The sequence below is a fragment of the Vicia villosa genome, linkage group LG3 (assembly GCF_029867415.1).
Source record: "Vicia villosa cultivar HV-30 ecotype Madison, WI linkage group LG3, Vvil1.0, whole genome shotgun sequence".
Lineage (NCBI taxonomy): Eukaryota > Viridiplantae > Streptophyta > Magnoliopsida > Fabales > Fabaceae > Vicia > Vicia villosa.
Window position 1 is genome coordinate 164,759,318 of NC_081182.1, and position 18,876 is coordinate 164,778,193.

General features: G+C 37.7%; 2 pseudogenes; one reads left to right on the forward strand and one right to left on the reverse strand.

Moving 5' to 3' along the window:
* Positions 1-812: 812 nt before the first annotated feature.
* Positions 813-14,461, reverse strand: LOC131659302 (uncharacterized; annotated as a pseudogene).
* Positions 14,462-14,484: 23 nt separating this feature from the next.
* Positions 14,485-17,015, forward strand: LOC131659303 (small ribosomal subunit protein eS30z/eS30y/eS30x-like; annotated as a pseudogene).
* Positions 17,016-18,876: the final 1,861 nt, after the last annotated feature.

Here is an 18,876-nt window from a genome sequence, read left to right on the forward strand (position 1 = left end):
CAATACAATTCAAATTAACTTGCTGAAACGCTGTTCAAATCCAAAACTCAGAATCTTCATCTTCATCAAAGCTCACTACATTGCTGTTGTAATATATTAGTGAGATTAAGCTTAAACGTTAAGAGAAATATCACAGTTTGTGATTATCGCTTTCAAGAAGCAATTGTAATACTCTTAGAATTGATTACATTAAGTTGTAAGGAACTAGAGTGATCGTGTGGATCAGAATACTCTAGGAAGTCTTAGAAGTGATCTAAGCAGGTTGTAACTAGAGTGATCGTGTGGATCAGTAGACTCTAGAAAAGTCTTAGAGGGTATCTAAGCAGTTGTTCCTGGAGTGATCAGTGTGTGATCAGAAGACTCTGGAAGACTTAGTTGCTGACTAAGTGGAGAACCATTGTAATCCGTGCGATTAGTGGATTAAATCCTCAGTTGAGGTAAATCATCTCTGCGGGGGTGGACTGGAGTAGTTTAGTTAACAACGAACCAGGATAAAAATAATTGTGCAATTTATTTTATCTGTCAAGTTTTTAAAGCTACACTTATTCAAACCCCCCTTTCTAAGTGTTTTTCTATCCTTCAAGCGCCACCTTTCACAGCGCTTTTAAGCGCTTTTAAAGGCTATAAAAAGCGCTTTTAAAGCCCTTCCTCGTTGTAGTGGTGACGGAGCCAGATAAAAAATGTTGGGATGTCCGCTAACGAAAAATAAAGATTATAAATAAAATGTAAATAGAATTTTAACTAAACAATATAAGTTAAAATATATTTAAAGTTAATCATAAAAAAAATAAATTACATGACTTAATAGTACCTTAAAATAATGCTCTACACGTTCCGAGTGACTTGAAATCATCAATAATAGACTCAGAACTAATGCTTGCACTAATCTCCCTTTCAATATACACAGTCATGCTATCTCCTAGAAACCCATCATCCATCTTGTTTCTGAATTTGGTTTTGATAATTTTCATTGCTGAAAAAGACCTCTCAGTTGTGGCCGTAGAAACGGGAAGAGTCATGATAAGACGAAGTAGTCTATCAATCAAGAAGTAAGTTTCAGCCTGTCCAGATGCAACCAAACATGAACATAATTCTTGAATATTTGATAAATTATTCAAGTTTGATGCTTGACGAGCAACATAAAGAAAATGTTAGAGTTGAAATTGCAAATTATTCTTCTCTTGATCACTAAAGTCCATAGAATAATATTTTTCAACTAAAGAACAAATAGTATCAATGCTAAAAGCTTTATAGCCACCTTTAGGAGACAAAGCACAAGAAAGGATTAACAAATCCATTGCTTGCTCACAAAATCTGCTATTCAACTCTTGTAACTGTTTGTCAATGGTAGTGAAAAAGATTTCAACTTTAAAGTAATGTAGAATTGTGACTTGATTCTCTTCAAGACGGGAGCGTCCAAATCTTGTTGTTGAATGAACATCATTAAGATCAGGAATCTCAATACCTTGTTTTTCAAAAAAAGATCTCACTTTAGTAAACAACATATCCCAACCATTTTCTCTGAAGTCTTGAATTAAACTCTTTGTTGAACGAACCAAGTGTATAGCATTAACTACATCTTGATTTTGCTTTTGTAAGGCTTAACAAAGCATATCTGTTATCCCCATAATTTCTTTCATCAAGTGCAAAATAAATATAAAATCGAATGCCTTCAAGTAATTATAACAACTATCAGCATCCCCACGTGTAGCATAACTTCCTCTTTCTTTTGCAATTTTTTTTAAAACTGAACAAGTTCCTTCATACATGTTTATCATGAAGGATAGAAAAACACTTAGAAAGGGGGGGTTTGAATAAGTGTAGTCTAAAAACTTGAACGATAAAAACAATATGCACAGATATTTTTATCCTGGTTCGTTGTTAACTAAACTACTCCAGTCCACCCCCACAGAGTGATTTACCTCACCTGAGGATTTAATCCACTAATCGCAACAGATTACAATGGTTTTCCACTTAGTCCGCGACTAAGTCTTCTAGAGTATCCTGATCACAACCTGATCACTCCAGGAACAAATGCTTAGACACAAGCTAGGACTTTCTTAGAGTATCCTGACCACCACGTGATCACTCTAATTACAACTGCTTAGACACAAGTTAAGACTTCCTAGAGTATCCTGATCAACACTTGATCACTCTAGTTACTTACAAATTAATGTAATCAATTCTAAGAGTATTACAAATGCTTCTGAAAAGCTATAATCACAACAGTGATATTTCTCTTAACGTTTAAGCTTAATCTCACTAATATATTACAACAGCAATGTAGTGAGCTTTGATGAAGATGAAGTTTCTGAGCTTTGGATTGAACAACGTTTCAGCAAGTTAATATTCACAGAATTTGGTTCAGCGTTGTTAACCTTGCTTCTCATCAGAACTTCATATTTATAGGCGTTTGAGAAGATGACCGTTGAGCGCATTTAATGCTTTGCGTATTCCGTACAGCTTTGCATTTAATGTTTCACGCTTTTGTCAACTACCTCGAGCCTTGTTCACGCTGTGTCTACTGACGTTGCCTTTAATAGCTTCCAACGTTCCTTTTGTCAGTCAGCGTAGCCTGCCACCTGTACTTTCTTCTGATCTGATGTTTGAATATAATATTTGAATATCATCAGAGTCAAACAGCTTGGTGCATAGCATCTTCTTGTCTTCTGACCTTGAAGTGCTTCTGAGCGTGATACCATGAGAACTTCAGTGCTTCTGCTTCTGACCTCAAGTTCTTCTGATGCTTTCATATACCCATGTTCTGATTCTGCCTTGACCATCTTCTGATGTCTTGCCAGACCATGTTCTGATGTTGCATGCTGAACCTTCTGAGACAAAGCTTCTGAGCGCTGATTTGTGCATACTCTTTATATATATTTCCTGAAAGGGAAATTGCAATGTATTAGAGTACCACATTATCTCACACAAAATTCATATCCTTGTTATCATCAAAACTAAGAATATTGATCAGAACAAATCTTGTTCTAACAATCTCCCCCTTTTTGATGATGACAAAAACATATATAAATGATATGAATTTGCGATCAGAAAGAGCAGACGGCTAAAGACAAATTACACAGCTATAGCATAAGCATGTGAATATGTCTCCCCCTGAGATTAACAATCTCCCCCTGAGATGAATAATCTCCCCCTGAAATAAATACTCGAAGAACTTTTAATAATAAAAGACTTCCCTGATTATTTCGGTAGAGACGATCACATAAGCTTCTTGCTTCTGATAATTCATAGCTTCTGACTTCTGCTTCCATTGGACAGCTTCAGAACTTGAATTTCTTTAGATCCCTAGAACACTCACAGCTTCTGATTCCTGCTTCCATTTAGGACAGCTTCAGAACTTGAATTTCTTTGATCTTCAGAACATTCACAGCTTCTGATTCCTGCTTCCATTTAGGACAGCTTCAGAACTTGAATTTCTTTGATCTTCAGAACATTCACAGCTTCTGATTCATGCTTCAATTTAGGACATCTTCAGAACTTGAGTTTTTCTGGATCTTTAGAACATTCACAGCTTTTGATTTCTGCTTCCCTCGGATAGCTTCAGAGCTTTGAATTTCTTCTTACATCACTTCATGCTAGATTGTATCAGAACATTGTTGAATGTACCAGAGCATTATCAGAGCATCTCTACATCCTGAAATGTTACAGAACAAAACTAAACGACAAAAGTCAGCATGAATGAGTTAGAACATAAAATGTGTATCAGAACACAAAATATGTATCAGGGCCATATAAGCCATATAGAATATATCAGATCCAATAGAATGTATCAGAGCAAATAGACAGTGATTTGGATCATATTCTATTATAAGAATTTCTGATCATTCTTGCTTCTTGCTTCTGATTCTGAAGCTTCCTAGCACTCAGCTTGCTTCAAGAATCCAAGAACTTGATTCATCTTGTTGCTCCTCATGTTGATCTTGAATCTTCGATTCCTGCAACAACACAACTTAGAAACATATGAAGCTTGCAGCTTCTGTTAGTAAATGTGGAGCCTTTTTACTCGGTAACTGATAATATTAATCAGATCATTTATCATATATTTTCTCCCCCTTTTTGTCATAACATCAAAAAGCATGAAAAGATTCAGATGAAAAGCAAGAGACAAAAGGAAAGAAACATAAATAACTTTTCATTGATTTCAACAAGAGGGATTACAAAAGATGAATGCAGGAAAACAGATGCAACAAGGAAAGAAAACTACAAAGACTCAAAGGACTAAGACCCTAGCCTACGCAAAATCCACGCCAGAACATCATGAATCCCGTCAGTGCTTGTAGCTTGCCTTGCCATAAAAGACCGAAACTCAGCATTGGCTGCTTCTTGCGCGTCCAAACGAGAAGCCAGCATAGTTTGATTCTGATGAAGAGCTTCCAAGGTCTCCATCAGAGCTGAGGTTTCACCAGAAGAAGAGGCACCAGAATTTCTGCCAAAAGGAACAGCAATCTCAGCAGGGCGATCTTCTGGAAGGTCTTCAGCTTGTGCATCTTCCATCTCCTCATCTGAGTCTGACTCAGAAGTAGCCTTAGCATATTCTGGTTCAGGCAGCTCAGAAGTTCCAACTTCCAACGCTTGAAGAATAGCTGCTAGGTTTGTTGGAGGAGTAGGACCAGCAACTTCAGCAGGATAAACCACTACTGGAAAGACCATGTGAGGTGCTTTTTCAGAAGGGTTCATTCTGAACCAGTTAAACAGCCACTGAAAATCTCCAGTCAGCACAGGATACCATGGTCTCCACACCACGATGTCTCTGCAGGGATTTTCTTCTTCCAACTCATCTGCAGGTATCCTCTCTTCAAGAACTCTTCTGTTCCTGATGAGATGGTGATAGCTGCTTTCACCAACTTCCAACCGAAGACCACAAACACCAGGTGCTTCAGACATGATCCTTCTCTGAGTGTCTGTAGCCCTAGCCAGAAAATCCTAACGAAAGGTATCCCAAAGGTTGCATGTAGCATACTTATCCAGATGGTTAAGGTGAGCAGCACCCAGAATCTCCAACCAGCCATTTACATCAGAATGTAAAAGCTCCAGAAATGATTGAGTGGTAGGGGTTGGAGGATTGACGGTGAACCTGGAGTCGGGAAAAACAACACTGTAGGGGTTAGGTGTTCTGGTGGGAAAAGGGTGTGAGAGAGATGAGGAAATATCTGAGGGATGGGTTGAAGGAGAGGAGATATCAGATGGTGAAGAAGGTGGTTCCGAGAGGATGAATGAGGAGGAAGAGGTGGTGGAGGTCTGTGAAGAGGGAGGTGATTGAGGGGTACCGTCGAGGGGTTGATACACACGTCTAGAGTAGTTTCCAAACATCATAGCTTCAAACGGGTTCACTTTGAGAGGGTCATAAGTGATCCTTACTCTTTTTGGTTTGGTTTCTTGTTCAGCAGTTGCCTTTCTCTTTTGTTTTCGATCATTTTCTTGATTTCCAGAGCTTGACGATGGATTCATGATGAAGTTGCAGATATTGGAAACTGCTAGGGTTTATGATATGAATGTAAAGAGAGAGAACGCAAAAGAAACTGAATGCAAAGTGAGAGAAATATAAGAGGGAAAAGAAACGTTTGAAGAGTATAAAAAGAAAACTGAAAGAGAGTAAATGATGGATAGCATTTAATGTTACGTGACGTGAGGAGAGATAATAATGACAAAAGACGTGATTTGCAAAGTTACCTAAGTAGACGTCCCCTCAACTGCACGCACGCTTGTCCAGAAATAGTGAACACGTGTTTACCATCTGGATAGCCAGTTACAGCTGTTTTGCTTTTAAAGAGATTCTGAATCAACTTAGACAATGAAACATTAGTAATAACTGAATCACAATATCTAATTGATTTCAATCAGAACTTCTTATAAAAATAATCCAATTTTATTTCAGAAGATACTCATACATAAGATCTTCTCATCTTCTCATTTTGGGCATAAATCCATACTGATATTCTTCATAATGAACTTAAACCTATCTTCAGCAAGGGGTTTTGTAAAGATATCAGCCCATTGATGGTCTGTATCCACAAAGTTTAAAGATATAACACCCTTCTGAACATAGTCCCTTATGAAATGATGTTTAATCTCAATATGTTTAGCTTTTGAATGTAAAATAGGATTCTTAGATAAACATATAGCAGAAGTATTATCACAGAAAATAGGAATGTTACTCTCATATATCTGATAATCTTCCAGCTGACTTCTCATCCAGAGCATTTGTGTGCTACAACCAGCAGCAGCAACATATTCTGCTTCTGTTGTTGAGAGGGCAATAGTAGCTTGCTTCTTGCTGTACCATGAGATCAGATGACTTCCAAGAAATTGACAACTTCCAGAAGTGCTCTTTCTTTCTATTCTATCTCCAGCATAGTCAGCATCACAGAATCCTACTAAGTTGTAATCTTTAGATGTTCTGTAAATTAAACCAACATTAGTAGTACCTTTCAGATACCTTAGAATTATCTTAACCGCAGTTAAATGAGATTCTCTTGGATCTGATTGGAATCGAGCACACAAACAAACACTAAAGAGAATGTTAGGTCTAGAAGCAGTTAGATATAAAGAGATCCAATCATACCTCTGTACAACTTCTGATCTACCTTCTTACTTACCTCATCCTTACCCAGTACACATGTTGGATGCATAGGAGTTTTGGCTTCTTTGCTTTCAGAAAGATTAAACTTCTTCAGAAGTTCTTTCATATACTTCGTTTGATGAACATAGGTTCCATCGGAAGTTTGGTTGATTTGAATCCTAAGGAAGTACTTGAGTTCTCCCATCATGCTCATTTCGAATTCAGCCTGCATAGACTCAGCAAACTCCTTTCCAAGTGTAGCATTAGATGTTCCAAAGATAATATCATCAACATATATTTGACAAATTAAAATATCCTTTTTAAATGTTTTACAAAAGAGAGTAGTGTCCACTTTTCCTCTAGTGAAACCATTTTCCAGAAGGAAAGAACTCAAACGTTCATACCAAGCTCTGGGAGCTTGTTTCAATCCGTATAATGATTTCTTTAATTTAAAAACATGATTTGGAGACATGGAGTCTTCAAAACCAGGAGGTTGGTGAACATAAACTTCTTCATCTATATAACCATTTAAGAAGGCACTCTTGACATCCATCTGATAAAGAGTGATGTTGTGTTGAGTGGCAAAAGAAATTAATAGACGAATAGATTCTAACCTGGCCACTGGTGCAAAGGTTTCTGTATAATCAATCCCTTCTTGCTGACTATAACCCTGAGCAACCAGTCTGGCTTTGTTTCTTACCACTTCACCTTTCTCACTTAGCTTGTTTCTGAAAACCCACTTAGTACCTATGATGTTAAATCCTTTTGGTCTAGGAACCAAGTCCCATACATCATTCCTTGTAAACTGATTTAGTTCTTCTTGCATGGCAATTATCTAGTCTGGATCTTCTAGAGCTTGATCAACAGAAGTTGGCTCGATCAAAGAAACAAGACCTAATTGACATTCTGCATTGTTCTTAAGGAATGCCCTTGTTCTGATGGGATCATCTTTCTTTCCAAGGATCACATCTTCTGAATGAGCTGAAGCAAGTCTAGGTGATCTTCTGATAGTTGGTTCTTCAGAAATCATAAGATTCTCTAAAGATGCAGCAACTTGATCTTCTGATCCATTGCTTCTGAGACTGCCAGCTTCTGCAGCTTTGCTTTTTGGTTCTACTGCTTCTGATATATCAATATCAAAATCTGCAAAATTCTCAAACTGCTTTGGTTTTTCAAGACCAAGCTTATCATCAAACCTGATATTGATTGATTCTTCTACAATCAATGTTTCAGTATTGTATACTCTGTAGCCTTTAGAGCGTTCAGAATATCCAAGAAGGAAACACTTTTGTGCTTTAGAATCAAACTTACCAAGATGATCTTTAGTATTCAGAATAAAACATACACATCCAAAAGGATGGAAATATGAAATGTTGGGCTTTCTGTTCTTCCACAATTCATAAGGAGTCTTATTTAGAATAGGTCTGATAGAGATTCTATTCTGAATATAGCATGCAGTGTTTATTGCTTCTGCCCAGAAATGCTTAGCCATATTGGTTTCATTGATCATGGTTCTGGCCATTTCTTGTAGAGTCCTATTCTTTCGCTCTACAACTCCATTTTGCTGTGGAGTTCTAGGACAAGAGAAATCATGGGCAATACCATTTTCTTTGAAGAACTCCTCAAAGAATCTGTTCTCAAATTCGCCACCATGATCACTTCTGACCTTTATGATTTTACACTCTTTCTCAGATTGAATCTGAGTGCACAATTCAAAGAACACTGAATGAGACTCATCCTTGTGTTTCAAGAACTTTACCCATGTCCAGCGGCTATAATCATCAACGATGACTAATCCATATTTCTTCCCTCTGACAGATGCTGTTTTGACTGGGCCAAACAGATCAATGTGCAAGAGTTCTAACGGCCTTGCGGTAGAAACAACATTCTTAGACTTGAATGCAGGTCTGGAGAACTTGCCCTTCTGACATGCTTCACAAAGAGCATCTGATTTTTATTTCAGATTTAGGAGTCCTCTGACCAGATTTAGTTTGTTAATCTGAGAAATCTTTCTCAAACTAGCATGTCCCGATCTTCTGTGCCAGACCCATTGCTCTTCAGAAACAGACATAAGACAAGTCACCTTCTGCTTCTCAAGATCAGAAAGATCAATCTTATAAATGTTGTTCTTCCTCTTGCCTGTAAATAGGATTGAGCCATCCTTCTGACTTACAGCGTTGCAAGACTTTTGATTGAAGATTATATCATAACCATTGTCACTTAATTGACTTATGGACAATAAGTTATGCGTTAATCCTTCTACAAGAAGTACATTAGTTATGGAAGGAGAGTTACCAAGACTTATGGTTCCAGAGCCAATGATTTTGCCCTTCTGATCTCCTCCAAACTTGACTTCTCCACCTGGTTTAAGCACCAGGTCTTGGAATGTAGACCTTCTTCCCGTCATGTGTCGCGAGCACCCAGAGTCCAGGTACCATGACATTTTGCTTTCTGTCCTCTTTGCCGCCAAGGATATCTGTAATAGGAATAATCTTTTCCTTAGGTACCCACAATTTCTTGGGTCCTTTCTTGTTAGTTCTCCTCAAGTTCTGATTGAACTTGGGTTTAGCAAAATATTTAACAGGAGGAACAGTATGATACTTCTTGTTCTGAGTTCCATGATATTTCTTAGGTTGTGTCACATGCTTCTTGGTGTGTGTTATGTGAAAACTTTGTGCATGTGATGTGTGCTTAATATCATGGGAGTGGCCAAATTTAAATTGGTTATACAGAGGCTTGTATGATATTTTCATATCATCCACAGATTCAAGCTTGTATGGGATTTCACCCTCATAACCAATGCCAACTCTCTTGTTTCCAGACACAGCATATATCATAGAAGCTAGCTGACTTCTGCCAATACTTCTAGATAAGAACTTCCTGAAACTTAAATCATATTCTTTCAGAATATGATTCAGACTGGGAGTGGATTTTTCTGAATCAGAAGGAAATCCAACATTATTGGATAATTTTAAAACTTTTTCTTTTAATTCAGAATTTTCCAACTCAAGCTTCTTAGTTTCAAATTCAAATTGCTTTTTCAGCTTTTTGTATTTGATACTAAGATGAGCTTTTAATTCAAGAAGCTCTGTTAGACTGGAAACTAACTCTTCTCTAGATAGTTCAGAAAATACCTCTTCAGAATCTGATTCTGATGTAGATTCTGATCCATCATCTTCTGTCGCCATCAGCGCAAAGTTTGCCTGCTCTCCTTCAGAGTCTGATCCTGACTCTGATTCAGAATCATCCCATGTTGCCATAAGACCTTTCTTCTTATGAAACTTCTTCTTGGGATTCTCCTTCTGAAGTTTCAGACACTCATTCTTGTAATGTCCAGGCTCATTGCACTCATAGCAGACAGCCTTCTTCTTGTCAGATCTTCTGTCACCAGAAGATTCTCCTTGTTCAAATTTCTTTGAACTTCTGAAGCCTCTGAACTTCCTTTGCTTGCTCTTCCACAGTTGGTTCACCCTTCTGGAGATCATGGACAGTTCATCTTCTTCTTCAGATTCTGATTCTTCAGGATCTTCTTCTCTAGCCTGAAAAGCGTTAGTGCATTTTTTAACATTAGATTTTAATGCAATAGATTTACCTTTCTTCTGAGGCTCGTTTGCGTCCAGCTCAATTTCATGGCTTCTCAAGGCACTGATAAGCTCTTCCAAAGAAACTTCATTCAGATTCTTCGCAATCTTGAATGCAGTTACCATTGGACCCCATCTTCTGGGTAAGCTTCTGATAATCTTCTTTACATGATCAGCCTTGGTGTAGCCTTTATCCAGAACTCTCAATCCAGCAGTCAGAGTTTGAAATCTTGAAAACATCTTTTCAATGTCTTCATCATCCTCTATCTTGAAGGCTTCATATTTCTGGATTAGAGCAAGAGCTTTGGTCTCCTTGACTTGAGCATTTCCTTCATGAGTCATCTTCAAGGACTCATATATGTCATGGGCCGTTTCCCTGTTAGATATCTTCTCATACTCAGCATGAGAGATAGCATTCAGCAAAACAGTCCTGCATTTGTGATGATTTTTGAAGTCTTTCTTTTGATCATCAGTCATTTCGCTTCTCGTGAGCCTTACACCAGTAGCTTTAACAGGATGTTTGTAACCATCCAGCAGAAGATCCCATAGATCAGCATCTAGACCAAGAAAGTAACTTTCCAGTTTATCTTTCCAATATTCAAAGTTTTCACCATCGAATATTGGTGGTCTAGTATAACCATTGTTACCATTGTATTGCTCAGCAGAGCCAGATGTAGATGCAGCTGTATTTGTTGGAATTTCACCAGCCATCTTTTACTGAAGCGTTTTTCTCTTCCTGAATCTTTTCTAAACACGGTTAAGTGCTTGCACCTTAGAACCAGGCTCTGATACCAATTGAAGGATAGAAAAACACTTAGAAAGGGGGGGTTTGAATAAGTGTAGTCTAAAAACTTGAACGATAAAAACAATATGCACAGATATTTTTATCCTGGTTCGTTGTTAACTAAACTACTCCAGTCCACCCCCACGGAGTGATTTACCTCACCTGAGGATTTAATCCACTAATCGCAACAGATTACAATGGTTTTCCACTTAGTCCGCGACTAAGTCTTCTAGAGTATCCTGATCACAACCTGATCACTCCAGGAACAAATGCTTAGACACAAGCTAAGACTTTCTTAGAGTATCCTGACCACCACGTGATCACTCTAATTACAACTGCTTAGACACAAGCTAAGACTTCCTAGAGTATCCTGATCAACACTTGATCACTCTAGTTACTTACAAATTAATGTAATCAATTCTAAGAGTATTACAAATGCTTCTGAAAAGCTATAATCACAACAGTGATATTTCTCTTAACGTTTAAGCTTAATCTCACTAATATATTACAACAGCAATGTAGTGAGCTTTGATGAAGATGAAGTTTCTGAGCTTTGGATTGAACAGTGTTTCAGCAAGTTAATATTCACAGAATTTGGTTCAGCGTTGTTAACCTTGCTTCTCATCAGAACTTCATATTTATAGGCGTTTGAGAAGATGACCGTTGAGCGCATTTAATGCTTTGCGTATTCCGTACAGCTTTGCATTTAATGTTTCACGCTTTTGTCAACTACCTCGAGCCTTGTTCACGCTGTGTCTACTGACGTTGCCTTTAATAGCTTCCAACGTTCCTTTTCTCAGTCAGCGTAGCCTGCCACCTGTACTTTCTTCTGATATGATGTTTGAATATAATATTTGAATATCATCAGAGTCAAACAGCTTGGTGCATAGCATCTTCTTGTCTTCTGACCTTGAAGTGCTTCTGAGCGTGATACCATGAGAACTTCAGTGCTTCTGCTTCTGACCTCAAGTTCTTCTGATGCTTTCATAGACCCATGTTCTGATTCTGCCTTGACCATCTTCTGATGTCTTGCCAGACCATGTTCTGATGTTGCATGCTGAACCTTCTGAGACAAAGCTTCTGAGCGCTGATTTGTGCATACTCTTTATATATATTTCCTGAAAGGGAAATTGCAATGTATTAGAGTACCACATTATCTCACACAAAATTCATATCCTTGTTATCATCAAAACTAAGAATATTGATCAGAACAAATCTTGTTCTAACATATCAAGCTACAAATAGAATTGTAATGCGATCCACAACGAGTATCTCCCGCTCGTTTCAAAGTACCAACTTGATTTACACCTTTACCACTTACAATCTCATCAATCTCTAACAAATATGACATTTCTTCTAATTGGGCAGCTTGTAACTCATCACGGCGCTTTGTAGAGGAACAAACAACATTGACAACAAAAATTAACTTATCAAAGAATTGATGAATTGTTTTCACCTCTCTTGATGATGTAACTAACGCAAGTTGCAATCGATGAGCAAAACAATGAACATAGTATGCATAAGGGCAATCCTTTATAAAAAGTGCTTGTAAACCATTCCATTCTCCTCTCATGTTGCTAGCACCATCATACCCTTGGTCGCGGATGTTAGAAACATCAAGGTTATGTCGAGAAAGTATATCACATATTGCTTCCTTAAGAGTTAAAGATGTGGTGTCTTTAACATGTGCCACATCAAAAAATCGCTCTTGTATTAAACCAACTTTATCAACAAATCCTAATACAAGAGCCATTTGTTCCCTTTTTGACTCGTCACGAGCTTCATCGACAATGATACAAAATTTGGAATCACCAATTTCCTCACGAATATGCTTTTTCACCCTACTAGAAAGAATTTGCAAGAGCTATTTTTGAATTTGATGTGAAGTATACTTGCAATTTTGTGGAGCATTTTTCAACACAACTTTTGCAATTTCATCATTGTAAGATGCTAAAAGTTTTAACAACTCAAGAAAGTTTCCTTGATTTCTTGAATTGTTAGTTTCATCGTGACCCCTAAAAGCACAAGCTTGAAGCATTAACCAACGAACGGTGTCAATTGAAGTCTTGAGACGTAGCCGTTTATTCATTCTTTAACTCAAACTTTGCACTTGAATAACATTTCGAATATTACCATCTTGATTCAATAAGTCTTGACAAGCTTTCATTACATTGTTGTGTGGTGAGCAAGGATCCTTCCCTATGTGTTTAAGAAAGGAACAATGTTTTCCATTCCTAACTTTCTTCCATGTTCTAAAACCCGTAGAAATGAAGACATGTGATCCAGGACGCCCACTTGCTTTTTTGCTAAATAGGTAACATGGTAAGCAATATGCAACATCTTCAGATGGTGAATATTCTAACCATGAGGGAAATATGCTAAATCAAGTGTGTTGAAACCTTCTTGGATGATCCTCGCTTCCGGACAAAGGATAACTTTCTAAATGAATTTGATATGGACCCCATTTTAGATAAGCTCTTTGTATTGCATCCACTTGATTTGGTGGACATTGGCAAATCGGAGGACGTTTTCCAGGATCGCGTTCCAAAGAATTTTCAAAACCATGATACTCTTTAATTGTTGGATTCTCAAAACTACGATGCTCTTCAATTATCGGGATTATAATTTCTTCATCTCTCTCTTCTCTTTCAATTTCGACGGTGGTACCACACACTCACAACGGAAGAGAACGGAAATGTGAAACTGTAAAAAGTGGAAACTTTTAATCTTCTGAATTTTCTAACCTATGTGTGATTTCAAATCAAGGCAGAAAATACATTTGGATTTTATTTAAGGGCAATTTCTTAATTTCCAATATCTAATTTAAAAAAAAATTAAAGGGGTGGCCGTGGCCTTCCCTTGTCCCCCCCCCACTTCCGCCACTGATTCCACAAGCATTAACCACTACAACATTTTTGGCCTAACTAAGGCCACACTAAATTTTTTCACAGCTCAAAAACTGTGGCCACATACATGCTTTGGCCAGGGTTTTCAAATCGTAGACATATGTTTTGAAAAATTGAATCTGGAGTGTGAAGTTGTGATCTTTCCTTCAATTGCCACAGTTAAGAAACTAGAGATATTTTAAGCCGCAAAGAAAAACCGGCCTTATAATTTTCACTTCAAACAGTGGCCCAAACCCAAAAAAATATACCCCGCCAGAATTTCCCTCTTCTTTTTTTAGTTTCCCTTTCATAATTATTTTCTTTTCTAATTTTTTTTAAGATAAAAAAAAGTAAAAAAAAAAATTGAAAAGGTAAATACATCTTCACCTCCTCCACCGAATCATGATACTTCTTAAGATTTTTCAAACCCTAAATTCATCTTCACCTCCTCCACCGAACCAAACCCTAAAATAATCTTCGTCTCTTCTCATTTCAACTTCACATGTGTTGCTTCAAATCCATAACCGCAAATCTCTCTCACCTCATGCAAAGCTCTTTCTGCTTCACTAATATCTCTCCAGCGACTGCGATTGAAGAGAGGATTCAACAGAGAATTCGTCGTCGCAATCATGGGTAAGTCAAATACATTGTAATATGATTCTACTATTTTCCTTTGTTCATAATCAATATCGATTTATGAAATCAAATTTTCCGGAAAGATTCACGGATCATTCGCTCGTGCCGGTAAGGTGAGAGGCCAAACAGGACAAGAAGTAGAAGCTCTGTGGTCGTTCCCACAAGCGCTTGCAGTACAAATCGCAGACTCATCACTGCTGGTATGCATCGAAACCCTAATTTGTGTCTTTAATTTTTTGAGATTTGCAAACCCTAGCAAATAGTTTTTATATTGAGTTATAAGTTAGAAATTTCTGGTTTTTTATTTGTGATTCTGATTTGTGATGATATGCCTTATTGTAGTGGTTGGATTTGGCAAGAAGAGAGGAGCTAACTCATCTGAGAATGTGTAATTCCTTAAGTTTGAAAATGTGTTAAGAACATCAATTTGATTTTCCTTTTTATTAATAAACTACACAATTCAGTTCCATTCCATGAGCTTCATGTGTGTTTCTTTCCTCCTTGTATTCCCACTACTGTACATATTTTGTTTTAGTTTTATTAGTGTTTCTCTTCACATGCATGCCTGGGTCTCTGTCTCTATTTACATGAAGTTCCTGATAGGGTTCCAAACAGAATACTTTGTTCTCATGCTTCTATGCTCCTACGTATAAACCTTTTTATTGAGAACTAATTCTGAAAAAACTCCTTTAACCATCGCAGAATTTGTATGATGATTGACACAGGTAAACATATTCTATTTTGGCACTGATTGAATTTTCTTAATTAACTACTAGAGTAATGAGTTTTACTATATTTTACTCTAATTTGTTTCAGAGAGCATATAGTGGACCACAGACTGAGGGGTTGCTTCACTTTTGCATTGGTGAATGATGAACTGTAAAATACTTGGATTAGAACACTTGGATTAGTGGTGGCCACTTGTGGAATTAAAACAAAATTACATACAGCCAGAGGTATTTTTTTGGAGTTTCTAGAGTATAAGTGCATCTTGAGTAACAAAACATATTTATAGATATTCTTTTCTGTGTTTTATGTTCAATATCTGATTGTTACAAATTCAAAATTGTTCCTTCTAACAAATCTGAACCTTTGATGTTTTACTGCATCATTCTTGTTAGAATTTTCTTGGTGCTAAATACATGAGACTATTGCTTAAGAAGATTTGAATTTCCATTGCTATTATAGATAGTCCATCGTGTTCTTCGATGTTTACTTTTCTTCTTAGATTCGTTATGGGATTGATTGTTGTGTTTAATATTATATTTTTGTTTACAAGGTAAAGTTTAAGATGAAGGAGATTCGAAGAGAACGGACTGCAAAGCGAGAGACAAAACAATTGTATGTTTTTTCTCAATCTGTTTTGCATTACAAATGGTTTACTTCTTAATGAGGGGATATTCTTGGAAATATGGAAGTCATAAACAAACAGGATTGCAAGAAACTGTTTGTATCTTTTCTGAGGCATTTATCCAAATGTTTGACTCTCCAAGACTACAACATGGTTGTGAGTATTTTTTTAGCTATTTAATATATATCTGTTATGTTTAATAATATGTTTTTTAGCTATTAAATATGTTTCTATTTAACGTATATCTGTTCACTTCTACATGACAGGAAACATAGTAAATGTATTTATATTGGTTTTCTATATGCAAAGATAACATGTAGTTTCTCTCCTCTCTTAAATTCATGTACATTGATTTATTGCTTTGAAATTTATGGATCAATATTCATTTTTACACATCTCTAATCATGTTGCGCCATACTAATGTTTTCTACTCCTCTGGCGGTCGTAGTTTTATAACTTTGTATCATATTTGTTGATGTTTTTTATTTTGATTTTGATTTTGATATTTGTTGATCAGTATTCTTTTGATTTTAATTAACTTAAACTAAACTAGCTTTATATCCCGTGTGGTGTCCTAACTTGGTGCACTGTCTAATATCCCTGTTTTTGAAGGAAAATAATATGGTCATGTAGCTAGTGTTTCAGGTTTAATGTGTGCTCTAGCTCTGAAATCAAATTCATCTGCTTATTCCTATATTCTTTGTCTACTCATTGTAATACACCCTGTTGTCTAAAAGTTGTAATATACCCAAGAATCTGATTCAGTTGTGTAACTTTAAACTTTTAAATAGCTAGTTTCTTTGCCATCATATAGATTTCTTTCTTGGATGACTGATTCTTGGCGCTGCTATTTTTTTTTAGAAAGTTTCCATTTTATTTCCTTGTATACAATTCTGTGTATGTGACTGTATGATATGTATGTCAAACTATTTGTTTCAGGGCATGCTATGGTGTTTTGAGATTTGTTATGGAAAGTGGTGTCAAGGGATGTGAGGTTTGTTCTGCCAAACAGCTTGAATCTAAAAATGGGCAATCCTCGTTGAGATGAAAAACCAGCTCCATATGCACGTGAAGCAAAGGAACTCTTGAGAAAACGCCTGCTCTTGTTGCTTCTGCAAGTCAACAAACTGGGTTGAATGTCGGCGAATTGGTAATTGATAAATTTTTATTAAAGAAAAATTAAATACTTTATGATCAATATTTATAAAAATATTAACAAATAAATTTCATATTCAATTTATTTGTAAATAAATATAAATCCACTTTCATATAAATATTGCACATAATAAATTATACAAAACTAAATAGATGCACACTTTATTACACACATCACAACCTTAATTATAACTTTTTCCATCATCGGATAAAAATTCTTAAAAGTGAATAATTTATAGAAGTTACTTCTATGCAACAAGGTGATCATTTCGCACACTTGAGTTCTTCTCTTTGTTCATCTTTTTCAAGAACCTACATTCACTTTTAAAATGTCTCGGTTTGCCACAATGGAAGCAACTTCTTTTTTCTTTGTCAATTTTCATTGTTGTCATGAACTTCTTCACCATCTAGTTCCATATTATCGTGAGACCTTTTAGATTTTCTATCTTCCACGACATGTATTTTCTGATGAGTAAATTGGTCTTTAGTATATTTGTTCTAGACCGGCCCAATTATTCCAATTGGGCCAATACACTCTTTAGCCCAAGGAATTCTGGTCCATACATGCGGTAGCCTTCCCCGGCCCGCTCCGGGCAAACTCAAGACGTGACTGAGCACGCTGAAGCCTCGTGCTCGGCCACGGCTAAATATCTGTGTTTCCTGGTCTAACGCCTCGCATAGGTCCTCAAAAGATGGAGTCCTTTTCATATAACTGCCGTATAAATAGCCCTCTAGCCCTAGGGGGCAAGGTAATCATTTTTCTTACCCAAAATCTCTCACTTTTCTATTGTACCTTGTTGTCCAAACACTTACTTTGGCATCAGAGTGCCTTACAGGTACAACCACCTTTTTTCTCTCAACCGTCCCGGAATTCGAGCTTCACCGTTGCTGGCCACCTGTTCTGCTCGGAAAGATCAGTGGCGCCATCTGTGGGAATACGTCAGTTCCCCCGTTTCATTTCTTGCATTTCTTGATCCTTTCTTGCCCCTACAAGAATTCAGAAACCAAAGCTCTCATTCAACTATCATTCATGGCTGGCAATAACGAAGACTTCTCTTTTTTAGACGCAACTGTGATCAACAAGAATGACATCTCTCTAGTCGTTCCTCCACCTAAAAACACCGCTCCACATCCTCGCAACGGTCTCACAGGGTCTCCCTCCCCGAAAGATTTCCGCGACAACACCGTCCACCACCTCGAAAAAACCAACGGTAAAGACAACCACGAGGCAGTTCTTGTGAACCCTTTCTCCACCAAGGGTCCGAACCCCCAGGACCAAACCATGGCCGCCCTTGCGTAGACAAACAGCCTAATCCAACAACAAAATGATAGGATCGGAGCGCTTGAATAGAAGCGTCGCTCTAAGACTCCCCCCGGTCACAAACCTCGCTTCTAGCGTGAGACCGTCACCAAGAGACGCCCTCGTTCCCCCTCTCCGAGGGAGCATGCGGGTCCCACCTCCAAGAAAGGACACAGTGACCATCGTTCGTGACGTCGTTCTCCCCGACCAAAGAGAAGGTCTAAGTCGCCTCCCATAAGGCACGACGACGACCGCAGGCGTCACAAGCGAAGTCGCAGCCGGTCCATCACGCCCATCCCTAGTGACGAGGAAGAGGAGCGTCGGCGCCTTCTATCCCACACAATCTTGGAAGCACCCCTTCCGATCGGTCTCGAGAAGCCCCCACCACTGCGCACGTACGACGGGACAACCGACCCAGACGAGCATATCGAGAACATCGACGCCCTCCTAGATTACAGAGGAGTACCAGGCACAATCAAATGTCAGTTGTTCCCGACCACATTGCGCAAAGGAGCCATGACATGGTACAAGAGTCTTCCCAAGAAATCCATCACATCGTGGAAAGGGCTCGGAAAGGTTTTCTCCGGACACTTCATGGTCTCCC